The 15074-nt window shown below is 44.7% G+C and overlaps 1 pseudogene across 1 annotated transcript in view; it reads left to right on the forward strand.

Annotated features, from left to right (window-relative positions):
- LOC307130265 (fatty acid hydroxylase domain-containing protein 2-like) overlaps positions 1 to 15074 on the forward strand; it is a 39319-nt pseudogene that overhangs the window by 9180 nt on the left and 15065 nt on the right. Inside the window, exons 6-7 of the transcript in view lie at positions 6088 to 6154; positions 11567 to 11840. The product of the transcript in view is annotated as a fatty acid hydroxylase domain-containing protein 2-like (transcript). The remainder of the gene's footprint in view (positions 1 to 6087; positions 6155 to 11566; positions 11841 to 15074) is intronic.

The following is a 15074-nucleotide window of genomic DNA, read 5'->3' on the forward strand; positions in this document are numbered from 1 at the left end:
GATTTATAAACTTGTAGTTCCCTTTCGAAAGGGAACTCGCGCTGCATCAGCTTGACGCTACGGGGAACGCCTCCAGCGTGACAGGTGTCTGAATTACTATCGAATCACGGCAATCCTATTGACCGGCGACAGCCTATGATGTCATCAAGGTGCGACCAGGAAGTATAAAAGGGCGCCTTGCCAACATGACACCGCTTCTTCGTCTTCAGGGACTGTTTTGTCTGAATTGCTTCGAGTAAGGTAATCCAAATTCATTATTGTATACACACAAGCTGTGTGTTTCTGCCTGGGATCAAGAGCATGCACAGTCAGCTCTTATCGAGTTGTCTGTTTGTTTGTTTAATGTGAGCGTTTGTCAATCTGAAATCGGTCTGCTCTCGTCTGATTCTCTTCCTGAGGGAAGAGGGTTTGGCATCCGAGACTGATGATGTGGTCCCCGTTCATGCCGAGGCTGAGCGCGGACTCACGTCATGGTTTCCTGGATAGAGCTCGCTGAATCGTCACAGGAAGGCATTCTTCCCTTTGACGATCTGGCGGCTGACGAGACTTGTTTCCAAGTGCTCTTGGGATGGCTGTGAGAAGGAGGATTAATCTTCTCAGCCAACCCGACTGTGTATGCTGAGCCGTTGAATGTTATGAAACGCGCTGCAGGCGGGCTGCGGCCGCTGTGTTGTTGCGTTAGAGGAGAGATCGCTCATGTTGAAATAAACGATCGATCTCTCCCCACCCATAATCATTGGCTCAGTTGGGCTTTCATTCCTTCCTGATCTTCCTAATTAGATCGAGAGGGCATGGAATAACCTATGTTCGGTTCATGTTCACTGATATCAGCGGTATGACATCAGCAGTATGCCGCTGATGTCGGGAGGATGGTAGAATATGGGTATGTGTCGTTGCCTCCGATTAATGGGATGTTTACCTCTGGGAAGCTGAGCGCTCCAACCCTGCCACTTAAACGATGTGTCATTTTAATGGCAGGGCATACACAGCAGCGGGTCAGCCCGGTGCTACTTCTTACACCATGGCGGTGTTTCATGTGCACCAGGCCGGTTTGCTGAGGGATCTCGATCAGGGAAGGTTTTTTTCCTGATGCGGTGGTTCCGCAACAGGCAGAGTCTGGGCCCGAGGGCCAGCATCGCCGAGGAATAGCGAACATTTGGCAGCGTCTGAGGACCTGCATGCCACTGAGATCCGGGTCCCAGGCAGGCGGGAGGCGTCACGGTCCAAGGACCGGAGACAGGGCCCAATGGCCAGCATTGCCTCTCGTGCGCCCCCACAGTCGGGGGTGGGGCACAGAGAGGCGGACTCCCGGGAGAAGTAGGAGCTGTGTATCACAAAACGCAGTCAGCGTTCATGATGGATCTCCTCCCTGAGGGTGAGATGAGAAATTACATTGACCCTCACTCCTCTTCTTCATCATCTCCCCAGGCGCTTCTTACATCCGGCCTAGGTGGCTCCACGATGATGTGCTAGGGCCGCCTGGCTGGTTTGTGAGTGCGCCCCCTCAGGCCCTTGGTAGTGGTACACCTAAGCATACATGTGAATTAAGCTTGTGGGTGGATATCATGGCGCGCCGCAGGCGAGCGGGTAAGTCCCCTATAAGAGGGAAAAATGTTATATATTTTCTGACTTATGCTCCCTGTAGAGGGCTTCGGGGGTCGCTGTGGATCGTTGGATATTTCCTAGGGCCTGTAGTTCCCCTGTTAGGTTGGCTAAAACGATAAAATATTATTTACCAGTTGCTTGGTATAAGTGAGCTAGTATTGCTAGTGGAAGCCAGCAAACACTATATATGGTACACGCTGTGAGAGCTGTACAGCCCTTTTTTATTCCCAGACCTAAAAAGCTAAGATGCGCTAGAATTAGTGCTGGGAATGCCACTCATTTCCTGCGGGTGTGTAGCAGTTATATATATAAAAAAAAGAAAAAAGAAAAGGGTTTTTTGTGTTAAGGGAAGGCTAGGCATTTTTTCCTCCTAGTATTAAGCTGCTAACTGGTAGCCGCCTCAGGGTAAGGCGGTCTGTATCTTCTCTCAGTGTAAATTTCTGGAGAATACAGGATCAGACCATGCTAGAACTACAGTTAGATCTAGAGCCAGATCTATTTAACGACTGGCACTTCTACCCGAGTGCCCCTTTTGCATGGTGCAATAGTAGCGGCCCTTTCTTGGACCTCGGGTATAGATCTAGATTGGCCTAGGCTTTCTAGGGATTACGGAGTCGCACGCCAAGAAGCGGTCGCGCTCCGGGTAGCTGTTCCATTTTTTGAACTTAGCTTTATTATTTGTCCTTAATGTAGCCTCCTCTTATGCAGAGTAGTCCGGCCAAGGCCCGCCCCCTTACCTGCGTTCTGGGGCCTTTGCTAGTAATGCAGGTTGGTGCTGTGCAGAATTGATAGCGACTTAGCCAGTAGTCGTGGGGCAGGGTTAAGGCGTTTTTCATGCAAGTACGAAAATTCCGTATGCATAGCTCAACCCGGCCCTCCAGAGCTAGTTTTAGAGGCCGCCAGTTTTTTGGCAGGCGCTGGCCTTTCTTGTATATGCCCTGGCCAGTTGGTCGTACTCCCCTGACAAGGCAGGGTAGATTTGAGTACCTCCACATCCAGCTCTGTATCATTCTGCCTCACCCATGGCTCGGGTTGAGCAGCACTTCACAACCTTTTGGTTTATGTAGGTTTGGTCGTGAGCTCCCTTGTAGCCAGAGCATTGCCATGGCTGACGCCCTCACATGGTATGATAGGCGCTATTAAAGCTAGGACCTTCATGAGGTGGGTGGCGTATGTGGTACTCCCCCCGCTTAGGGGGTACAAGGCGTTTGGTTTGCCGAGTACCCTGCTATGGACAATGTGATTAGGTTCCAGTGTTTGTAAGCGCTGCCGATAAGACTGCACCATTGTACAGTTGGCTCCAGAAGGAATTGGAGGCCTCCGGGATGGGTCACCCAGCTAGGCTGGGATGATTTTTTAGGCCAGCTGGCTGTGGGTAGCCAGCTGGGGCAGTCTTGGCAGTAGACTCCAGGTCAGGTGGTAGGCCTCAGAGTTAGGCCTCCTTGCGAGTGAGTCCCGACGTTTGGGGAGGTTGGCAAATTACTAGCTGCAACCTTGAACATAGGTAGTCAGCCTTGGTAGGCCTCTGCAAAGTTCGGCCCCTTGTGTATTGCGGTATATATTACTCCCCAACGATGTCGGCTTTCAAGTAGCAGTTTTTCCCAACTATAACCCTTGTCAGCAGTTGGATGTTAATTTTTGTCAGCCAGCAGAGAAGCTACTGTCAGCCCAAGGTTATAACATCACAGTTTTTCACTCCTGTCACCAGGAAGCCATCCCTGCAGGCCTGCTGTGAGATGGTAGGCCCTATTAGGCCTCCCTGAAAGCAGGCTCCCATTCGCCAGTCGCTGTGTCAGCTAGCATGGGCTGCTAAGCTGTTGATGGGTGGTAGGCCGCACCAGGCCTCCCTGAAGACTCGGCATGAGGTAGCAGGCCTCACCAGGCCTCCCTTGAGGACGCATTCTTGGGTTCAGTCACTTGGCAGGTTGTGATGAACTGCTGGCAGGTAGTATGCCTCACCCGGCCTCCCTGAAGGAGGGCTCCTGTTTGCCAGTCGCCGTGTCCGCTAGCACAGGAGTTGCTAGGCTGTTGCTGGGTAGTAGGCCGCACTAGGCCTCCCTGAAGACTGGTCGTAAGGTAGTAGGCCTCACCGGGCCTCGCTAAGGGCATGTTCCTGGGCTCCAGTCACCTGAGAAACAGCTAGCACGAGTCGCTAGCAGGTAGCAGGCCGCACTGGGCCTCCCTTGAGGGCGAGTTCCTGAGTTAGGATGCTCGGGTAGCTAGCATAGCTTGCTATCAGGTAGTAGGCCCCTCCAGGCCTCCCTAAGGCTTGCTATCAGGTAGTAGGCCTCACTAGGTCTCCCTGAGGGTGAGTTCCCGAGTCAGGATACTCGGCTAGCTGGTGTAGCTTGACCTTCAGGTAGTAGGCCTTCACTAGGCCTCCCTGAGAAAACGAGTTTCCGTTTTCCAGCTACTTTGACAGTCGGCTTCAACTGCTATCAGGTAGTAGGCCTCACCAGGCCTCCCTCTAAGCGAGTTCCTGAGCATGACCTCTCAGGCTTCTCTGGCATACACTGGGCCTCACTAGGCCTCCCTAATGGGTCTTTGGATCTCAGTACAAAGACTATTAACTGGCATGATGCTGACAGCTAGTGGTCACCCTAGCGCGACTGGTGTCGCTTCTGCTACTTGGTCCCCAAGGAGGGGATTTCAGCCTGCAACCTGGTTTACCTACCGGGCAGCCCCCTTTAAGCTCCCCTCCTTTCGGAAGGGTCATATGTGAGCCAAGGCTGCCTGGGCCTGATCGGGTGGTCGTAGGCCCCTAGGGTGGCCTCCCAATTAGATCAGTTTTTAGGCCAGTCTGGCCTCCTGAGTGTTTCTATCTGATAATAGCTTAGTAGATCCTAGGATTGAGCAGATTACTCCCCTCGCTGGCAAGGGTAGAAAGCGCTATGCTGAGTGCTGCTCTCCGGGATTCCCGTCTCTGAGATCCGGTCCGAGGAGGCCACTGCCATTCTGCAGTCCCTGGGACTGGATGCCTCTTCAGGAGGCGAGTGTCCAGAGGCTCTGTTATCGAACAGACAGGGATGGCCCGGCTGAAGTGCCCGTTAAAAAAGGCACCAAGCTAGGCCTCCTTGGTGGCGGTAGTGGCTGGCTGGGGCGCCCTAGGGCCCCCTAGCCACATTCCCTTAAAGGAGCCCCCTTCTTTCGAATGGGTTGGATCCAGGCCTTTGAGCGGCCTGGGTAGAACTTCTCTAAGTGTTCGAAGCTTCCTACTCAGGCTTATAGCTTGGGCTATGACCGTAGGGAATGCTGTCACTGACAGCCTTATGTGACCAGAGGGGGAGTGGTTCAGGCATTTCAATTGAATTTGCTTGTTCTGACAGTTGTCACTGCCAGTAGGCATGCACTCCCCTCGGCATGGCGGCGTTGGTATTTCGTTCCCCGTAGCGTCAAGCTGACGCAGCGCGAGTTCCCTTTCGAAAGGGAACGTCTCCGGTTACGTGTGTAACCTAGGTTCCCTGAGAACAGGGAACGAGACGCTGCGTCGCTTTGCCATGCCTCAGGGTTTGCCTGCCAAACAGTCCCTTCAGACGAAGGGCGGTGTCATGTTGGCAAGGCGCCCTTTTATACTTCCTGGTCGCACCTTGATGACATCATAGGCTGTCGCCGGTCAATAGGATTGCCGTGATTCGATAGTAGTTCAGACACCTGTCACGCTGGAGGCGTTCCCCGTAGCGTCAAGTTGACGCAGCGTCTCGTTCCCTGTTCTCAGGGAACCTAGGTTACATACGTAACCGGAGACGTTTTCTTTTCTCTATCACAAATACAACAGTTTGTACTAAACCCATTCTACAAATCACAAAATAAAGATTTTTTAGATCGTTCAAATAAAGTAAAGTTTAACTTTACAAAAAGTTTATTGAGGGATATTGAAAATAGTAAAATAGTAGCATTTATAATAAATGATTACAGATTGATTAATAAATGACAAGAACATGTTTATCACTGGATAGAGAATGTGTGTGAGTGTCACATACTGATATGTCATATCATAACATATTATGTGAGATCTCATATCAGTTAACAAATAAAATTTGTCCATGACTTCACACTTTTGATGCAGGTGTGCAGCAACTGCAGAATAAAGGTGCGTCACACTACACTTTACATTCCATTGACAAGAAACGCTTGTAGTAAAGTCGAGTAGATGTTTTGAGTCGAGTTTATATTTTGAATATACTATTTGTTAAATGTTGAATTCATGTTTATAAAAAGACTCTGCAGAGTGACGTCATATCATGACTGCTACAGTGTCAAAGTTGTGTGTCCGCAGCTTAAATGTGAGCATATTAATTTCTTAATTTGTGATTTGTTGAATATGACTTGTGCACCACCAGAAAATAATTTGAAAAGGTTTAACTGTTGTGTTGTTTGTAAGAGAGAAAAGTTTGCAACTTCTAAAAAATACCTTTTCTCTCTGACTTTAAGTGTGTACTGATGTGTGACTATTCTTTACAACTAAAAATCCCACTGTCACAGGTGCTCAGTTTTGCTATAATGATGCCCTCACAGAACATGATAGTAATCAGCAATCCAGTAATCAGAGGTCAGTGTGGTGGACTGTTGGTACATCTGTCCAGGCCAACATCGGATGTCTTCATTCCTTCAACTGCATGGACATTCCCAGAGAACCTGTAATAAAAATAGTACAGTTCAAAATACATCATACATACTCATTGCAAAGTATCGCATCTGGTAACACAAATTATCATTCCAGGTTCAATGTAACTGTGGCTCAATAGACAATATTTGCAGCATAATATTACACAAAATAAACTTTAATAAACGTTTTGACTTGCACTCTGAATATTCCTTTAAAGGGTTAGTTCACCCAAAAATGAAAATGCTGTCATGGATAGATGCACGTTTATGATGGATAGATGCACGTTTATGATGGATAGATGCACTTTTATGATGGATAGATGCACTTTTATGATGGATAGATGCACTTTTATGATGGACAGATGCTCTTTTATGATGGACGGATGCACGTTTATGATGGATAGATGCACTTTTATCATGGATAGATGCACGTTTATGATGGATAGATGCACTTTTATGATGGATAGATGCACTTTGATGGATAGATGCATGTTTATGATGGATAGATGCACTTTTATGATGGATAGATGCACGTTTATGATGGATAGATGCACTTTTATGATGGATAGATGCACTTTTATCATGGATAGATGCACTTTTATGATGATAGATGCACTTTTATGATGGATAGATGCACGTTTATGATGGATAGATGCACTTTTATCATGGATAGATGCACTTTTATGATGGACAGATGCACGTTTATGATGGATAGATGCACTTTTATGATGGATAGATGCACTTTTATGATGGATAGATGCACTTTTATGGACTTCAAAACAGAAACATCCTTTCACTGCCATTTTAATGCTTGGAAGAGCCAGGACATTTATTAATTTAACTCAGATTGTATTTGTCTGAAAGAAGAATGTCATATACTAGGATGACTTTAGGGAGAGTAAATCATGGGTTCATTTTCATTTTTGTGTGAACTAACCCTTTAAGTTCATACAACAAGATTACAACAAATCATTTCAAACAAGATTTTGTTGGAAAAATTTTATTAAATTGCGTGGAAAAGTTTTCCTTAATTTAAGTTTGTTCAATAGTTTTTTTGAGTGTATTTTCCAGGCTAATAATGCAACATTAAACCTATCAAAATAGATGAATACAGATTGAAGCCTGTTGTGTTCAGTCTTTTGATCTGGGACAGTGGCAGCTATTGGGAAACTCACCATCTTCATGTACCAAGTGTAGATGGCATCAAGGCCTTGTCCTGAAGAATCTCAGCACCAAACGCTGGACATTATATCTCATCTGGTAACAAGAGCACAGCCATAACTGTAAGAACTCTAATGAAATCTTTACCCCGATATTGTATTGGTGATATACTTCAAACATTTTATAGGCTAAGAGTATTAACAGTGAGTAATCTGACCAGATTTATGTGAAAAATAACTGAAATTCCTAAAGTTAGCATTTAAAGTATTTATTAAAAAGTATTTAAGAATTTATCAGTAAAAAAATACACACAAATAAATAACTTTGAGTGGAGCACTGCAGAATAATATTTCTGAGAAACGTAACTCAAAACAGACCTAGAGAAAATATATGAATGACTAATATATGAAACTTTTGAACAGTAGTGTATGTTTGAGGTTTTGCTTACTAGACATCTGGAGATTTTCTTCGACCGGAGTGCAGCCCATCAGCATGGAAGAATCTAGAAACATAAACAATTTACCACAGAGCCTATATAATGTCAGGTTTATTAGAAGGAAACAAGCTAGAGCAGAGGTGAAATGCAGATAAGAGAAAGTAGAATATACAGAGGATACATAGAATCATTTCTTAACAGAATTTGTTTTAGGCTTACTTCATTTTACATTGCTCAGTGTTACTTACGTTTGGATGTCAGAACCTTGCAAATTGTAAAAGAAAATAACATGCATGGTAAAATAGACAAAAAATTTCGTGGGGTAACACTTTAGTATGGGAAACATATTCGCTATTAAAGGGACATTTCACCCAAAAATGAAAATTCTGTCATTTACTCGCCCTCAGTTTGTTCCAAACCTGTATGAGTTTTTTTGTTCTGCTGAACACCAAAGAAGATATTTTGAAGAATGTTTGTAACCAAGCAGATAGAGCAACCATTGACTACCATAGTAGGGGAAAAATACTATGGTAGCTAATGGTTGCTCTAGCTGCTTTATTACAAACATTCTTCCAAATATCTTCTTTTGTGTTCAGCAGAACAAAGACACCCATACAGGTTTGGAACAACTTGAGGGTGAGTAAATGACAGAATTTTCATTTTTTAGTGAACTACCCCTTTAAGGTTTTTTTTGTTTTTAACTTTGCCTCAAATTCTTACTCTACTGCTTAATAGATAGTAAGGTAACATTAGTTGTTTAAGTTTAGGTATCAGGTAGGATTTAGGGATGTTGCAGAATAAGGTCATGCAGGTCAGGAATTAATATGTGCTTTATAATACTAATAAACAGCAAATATGCAAGCTAAGAATTGTTCCCCTTATTAAAGTGTTACTTTTGTACAATACGAATGAAGTTATTTAATGAGCTCCTTCACCTGAGTTTCCTACTTCTCTGTCAGCAGCCCATGGGTCCTCCTTTACCTCCGTTGTTGTAGAATTATATTTTTTACCTGAAATTACAGAAAAAAAAATTATTGAATGTAATGTTTTTAAATAATTAAACATTAAATGTAATCGATGTGATTTATTTACCATGAAAGATCATTTCGTTTCATTTGATTTTCACGCTTCCTGTAAGGGCCCATTAACAGTAAGTTAGTTTAACGTTAAATAAATTAGCTCACATCCAATTACTCATTGACAGATTGCCAGCAAAACCTAACAAAACTCTCAAAGCCTCTCTTCTGCACATAAAGACGTGATTAGGAACGCAAACTTTCATAAGAGTTAACGTTAAAGGAGCTGTATGTAGGACTGTGGCCACAACTGGTACTGCAATCACTTTCAAATTACTGTTGAGCGGTGTATCCCCTCTCCCCCTCCCCTGACTCGAGGTTGCCAGATAGGCTGCAGGATCCAGCAGGAACGTAGGCTGCTACAAGGAGCTTTCAATGGCAAGTGACGAGTCGTACACAGTAAGTTTTTTTTCTTTCTGTTAATTATGTTAATGCTTCAAGAGCGATGTTTTGTGAAGTAATTATGTATCGCAAAAATGTACTAATGGCGATTAGCCAAATATAATCGTAAATATGAACGCTCGTATGTGACAGTACATTCCCACATGAAAAAATACTATAGTAAAATTACAGCAAAGCTAAATAACATTAGCAATGGTCATACAGGTCCACTTGCAGCATTTTTTGTCCACTATATATGCGAAGAACGAATGAGGAATAATTTTTACTGAGGTAACGTTAGGCTACTGTCTCAAATACGTTTTCACATTGCCATAATAGGCATGCTAATGTTGTTTTCCTCAGCATCCCAGCATAATGACAGAGAAACGGGCTCTGATAATGCATTACTAATGTTAGCAATGACGACTCGCCGTTTTTATTTACCAAACAATTCCTTAACGTTACCTTTTCAATTCAATGACCCACCTCCTCCATCTGCGCTAACCTAACGTTACTTTGCACGAACATGCATAACTTTGTTCGACTGTCATGAATATTTTAAATGTCCATTTACATTAAGTACAAGTTAGCCAAACATAGATGAACCTTACCTGTCCAGGAGAAAATTAGCAACGTTGGCATCAGTCTTCAAATTATTCTCCGTTTTCAGCCGTCTCCATCTTTCAAAGGCATCTCTTATACAAATCCTTGTTTTATTTCGGACACTGTCACAACGTTTTTCTGATTCATAACGAGGCCGTTTAGGTTTCGTAAAGTTAGACATTGTTTATCCAAAAAGTTTGTAGCTGCAGCTGTGGTAACTAGAGCAGAGCTGGCAACCCGAATGCAGAAACACTACTGACTTCGTGATTGGTAGATAGGTGGAGGGTGGCGCTTCAGGCATGACACAACATGTCAACATCAACATTGGTTGAGGGCTGCAACTTCACTTTTAAAATGACAATATCTTGGCCTGACAACTGTTGTCAGTGATATAAGTATTTGAAATTAACATGATTTCTTAATGTCTAGTGACATATCAGGGCGATTTTATGATTAATTGAAATACATTTCTTACATACAGTAAGTAATGTATTTTTTAAGTAAGTTATAACGTTAGCCTATTAGCAAACCTGTTGTGAGATGCTAACAGACTTTTTCAAAGATACTGAACTATTTCAATAAAGTAAATATTCGACAGAAGTGTGTCAATTACAGGTAAGAAACGTGTCAGGAACAGTTTTATATTATGTGTGTGTGATTTTTAGGGACTAAACTCACCTGAAAGCAGAGAAAAAAACAGTGAGAGCGTGTCCGTCCGTTACTGTGGTGTTGTTGCTGCCAGTGCGACTCGGCCCGTTTCCATGGTCACGATGAACGGACACGCGCAAACAGATAAGCGCGGCATCGGCCTCCAATAGTGTGCCGACCCAAAGCCGACGAGCTGGAAATAAAGCGCTATTCGCCTATGCCTGGCCTATTCGCCTATGCCTGGCCGATACTTATTAGATGTTATAGTTAGGAGGCCGACGTCTCACTCTGCGGCCGACGTCGGCCAGATGTACGTGTGCTATCTGGGTACTGTTTTTCAGTCAAGAGCAATGAGTGATTTTCTCATTGTCTTTTGTTGTTGTATTAACATTAAAGGGATAGTTCATTCAAAAATGAAATTTCTGTCATCGAGAAATGAATACGGGTTTGGAGCAATATTAGAGTGAGAAAATAATGACATAATTTTAGAGGTGAACTTTAAGGACAGCGTGTTCACTATAGGCTGCGCTGCTGTCAATTAAGGACCTGCGCTCATCTAATATACAGACACACGCCGTTTTTACTTTCACTTTAGACATAACCGACTGTGTTGGTGTTAGCCTTGTGTGTATTTGACAGTATTAGCGCAGTAAGACTACTTAGTTCAGTAATCACGTGTTTGACAGGCGTTTAGTGCGTGCGCTCGGAAAAGCGCATGTTAAAACCGCGCACGCGAATGAGCCGGCAAGGCTTTAAAACGCATGCAAATAAAGAACTTTCGTGATTGTGAATAACTATAGTGTCCCGTGAGTATAACTCTACCACTAGCAAGTTTACTGATACTTTAGTAAACTTGACCAAAACCACACTAGGTGGTCACCGTCTTAAAAAGACAGATTCAAAACATCAGTAGTTGCAGGATCGTTCCCACATGGGCGATTAACAAATAGTATGAACACAGGGGCAGAAACAGGATGTGTGTGTGACCCGCCCCATCACGCACAGAATCTGATGGGATATTTTTGACATTCTCCCTCATCTGCTCCTCCAGGCTGGTTCACCATCCCTCGCTCTACAAGAGCATACACAAGATCCATCACGAGTGGATGGCTCCGGTCGGAGTGGTGGCGCTCTACGCTCATCCGGTGGTGTGTGCAGCTGTCCAACATGCTGCCCGCTCTGGCGGGTCCAGTTCTGCTCGGCTCACACGTGGCCACCACCAGCCTCTGGTTCACCATCGCTCTACTGGTGACCACCATCTCCCACTGCGGGTACCACCTGCCCCTGCTGCCCTCGCCAGAGTTCCACGACTTCCACCATCTCAAGTAAGTCCAGTTTGTCAATCAGGGCTTTAAATTATAGGCTAACCTTAAAAAATACATAACAGTCCCTTTTACAGTGGTGTCAAATAGGGCTGGGTAAAAAAAATATTGATTTCTCGATTTTAATCGATTCTCACTTTTATAAAACAATATCGATTCTTAAATCCCAAGAATCGATTACCTGTAGTCTATTTTTTTTTTTTTTACGAAATTCAAACACATAAATACCGTTTTGGTGCTGTGGCGTGAGATCGCTCTGCCGCAGCTCAGCTCAAGAGAACCTGCAGCGCGGAGCAAACATGAGCTGATCTTCTCTTCCGCCTTAATACCAGTAACAGTATGAAATAAACACAAATGAGCTTCTGAAAGTGTGTTAAAGATACAGGACAACTTATCGAAATCCATATCATGTCACATAGAATCGCTCAGTGTTTCAACCGCAGAAAGACGTCAAACGGTTTGTAAACAATGTCATGTGATGTCACATTTTCCTCAGAAAAACCATATCCAGTGTCCATAAACTCTTTAGTCAGCTAGAAAAAGGAACTCTAGAGAGGAGCATTTTGCTAATTATATGCACCACATTACAGAGAATATTCATTGTCAATGTTCTTCAATATTTAATAAATCTGGCAAGTTTTTAAATCAGTTTTTTTCCTTTAAATGTTTATATTAAAAAAAAAAACTAATTGGAGTAGAATTATGAAATTGTAAAGTTAATATTTTAACTTTATTATTATATAAAAAAAACACATAATTTAGTGTCATTTAAGTGTTTGTATACAAATCAGTTAATTTGTACCTTCAATATTAGTAGGCTAATGTAGTATCAACTGACTCCCATAGTTTACAACATTAGTTTTTGTCACAGGTCGGGGCGGGCCAAACCAGACTGCACCCACCCCTGGAAACCCGGGAACCACCCCGAGGAACGTGTCAAGGACCAGACAGACAAGGGAATAAAATACCGTTTATTTATTATAGTTAAAAGGTCAATGAATTGGATAAGTCCTAATTAAAATCTTCTTCTTGCCACCAGGACAGTTCAAGAGTCTACCAACCTCCCGGGACGGGAGGGGAGGGACGTTCGTGGCGGACCGGAGGCTCGTCGGAGGGGAATCCCCGCGCCGTCCAGGTAGGTCACAGGGTAAGTATTCCTCTACGGGACTCAAGAGGGGAGGCCGTGGTCAGACGAACCCCATTCAGACTGGAACCAGGTAAGTATGCCGATGCGAGGGCGAAGCGAGTCACTAGGGTTACTCCGGAGGGAGGTACTCAGAGGTGGGGGCAAGCGAGCCACTCTCTTCTTCTGAGCAGGGTAAAGGCTTCCAAATAGGGCGTGTGGGGACCACCAGGCGGGGGGGGACACTTTGAGCGGGGCGCTCACGTCAGCTGAACACTGGGACAGACACAGCACAGTTTCGACGGTTCAACAATATGTGAAGCTTTTCAACTGATATACCTTCTCTCCTTTCAAACGGGGTCAAGACTTCCAATAGGGGCGTGTGGAGACCACCAGGCGGGGAGGACACTTTGGGCAGAACGCTCCACTTCAGCTGAGCACTGGAACAGTACAGCAAGGTCTCAACGGTTCAACAGTATGTGAAGCTTTTCAACTGATATACCTTCTCTCCTTTCGAACAGGGTCAAGGCTTCCAATAGGGGCGTGTGGAGACCACCAGGCGGGAAGGACACTTTGGACGGAACACTCGACCACCAGGCGGGGAGGACACTTTGGGCGGAGCACTCCACTTCAGCTGAGCACTGGAACAGTACAGCAAGGTCTCAACGGTTCAACAGTGTGTGAAGCTTTGCAACTGATATACCTTTTCTTCTTCTGAACAGGGTAAAGGCTTCCAATAGGGCGTGTGGAGACCACCAGGCGGGGAGGACACTTAGAGCGGGGCGCTCGCGTCGGCTGAACACTGGGATAGACACAGCACAGTTTCAACAGTACATGATATATGAAACACTCAGCACTAGCGGGGCCGGGTCTTTTCAAGCCGGAAGTTGGGCAGTTGCTTTATCAAGACCCTTCGTTAGAGACAGCGGGTGGAAGACTGTAGGAGAGGAGTGCACGGCAGACTTCTATTACTTCTCCACACACAAATTTCACTTCACAGCACAAACCGTGTAAATCTTCACTTCAGGCACTGCAATTCCACTCGCACACCGTGCATTCGGGCCAGCACTCACCCACCGGTCTTTTCTCCCACCAGATCGGATCTCGTCCTCGATCAGGGCTTGACTTTGCTCCGGGAAAGCAGAAGAATGATGCAGCGATCACCACATTCGGCAAGGAGAGGACAGAAGTTGGAGACAGATCATTAATTCACTCGGTGTAATGTTCACTCGTGCCAAACGTTTTCCAAACTCTCCACACCACTTCAGTGTTAGTGCATATAAACAACGGATCAAATACTCATCACTTGCGTCTTTCTCACTACGGACGATATTCCTCAAGTCTTCGCTGCCAAATACTTCACTCCTTCCTTCCTCTTCCCCAACTCCAATCTTCCCCACTCCACAGCCCAGCCTCAATAAAAAGAGCAACCCGCTGACAAACACAGCATCATACGGGAGGAGAACCACCCAACAGTCTGTTTTCTCTCTGTTTTTAAAGCCTCATCTCAATAGGTGTCCCTCTCACAGCGTTCTCTATAATTGCCCCACACCTGCTGTCACTCAGGCAATCAGCCCCGCTGCCATGGCAACAGATTCACAGGGCATAGACCGGAGGTTCACTGGAAAATCCTGCAACAGTATTCACCAGGATCTTAGTCCCGTTCGGTTTGTTTTGTCACCCCGTGACATTTTCCTTGAGAAAATGTTCCATGTATTATACCTGATACATATCCAAAATAATCCATATTGAATCGAGAATCGAAAATCAAATCGAAAGCTTTGAAAGTTTGAAAGCTTTGTTGTGCTTTGAAATTTGTGTCAATACCCAGCTCTAGTGTCAAATGTTGACTTGCACGCTGTATTATTTTGTTTAGTATTTGTGGTTCCATTAGAAGTAAATGAGGATTGTTTTGTTATACACTCTATCGCCAGAAGTATTGTGCCGCCCCTCCACATCACTGAGTTCAGGTGTTCAACCCCTTCATGGCCACAGGTGTATAACTCCAGCTCTAGGCCTGCAGACGCTTCTACACACATTAGTGAGAGAATGGGCCGCTCTCAGGAACTCTTAACGCTTCACCAAGACATTTTGGACAATTTCATGCTCCCTTT

Source organism: Gobio gobio (assembly GCF_949357685.1).
Source record: "Gobio gobio genome assembly, chromosome: 8".
Lineage (NCBI taxonomy): Eukaryota > Metazoa > Chordata > Actinopteri > Cypriniformes > Gobionidae > Gobio > Gobio gobio.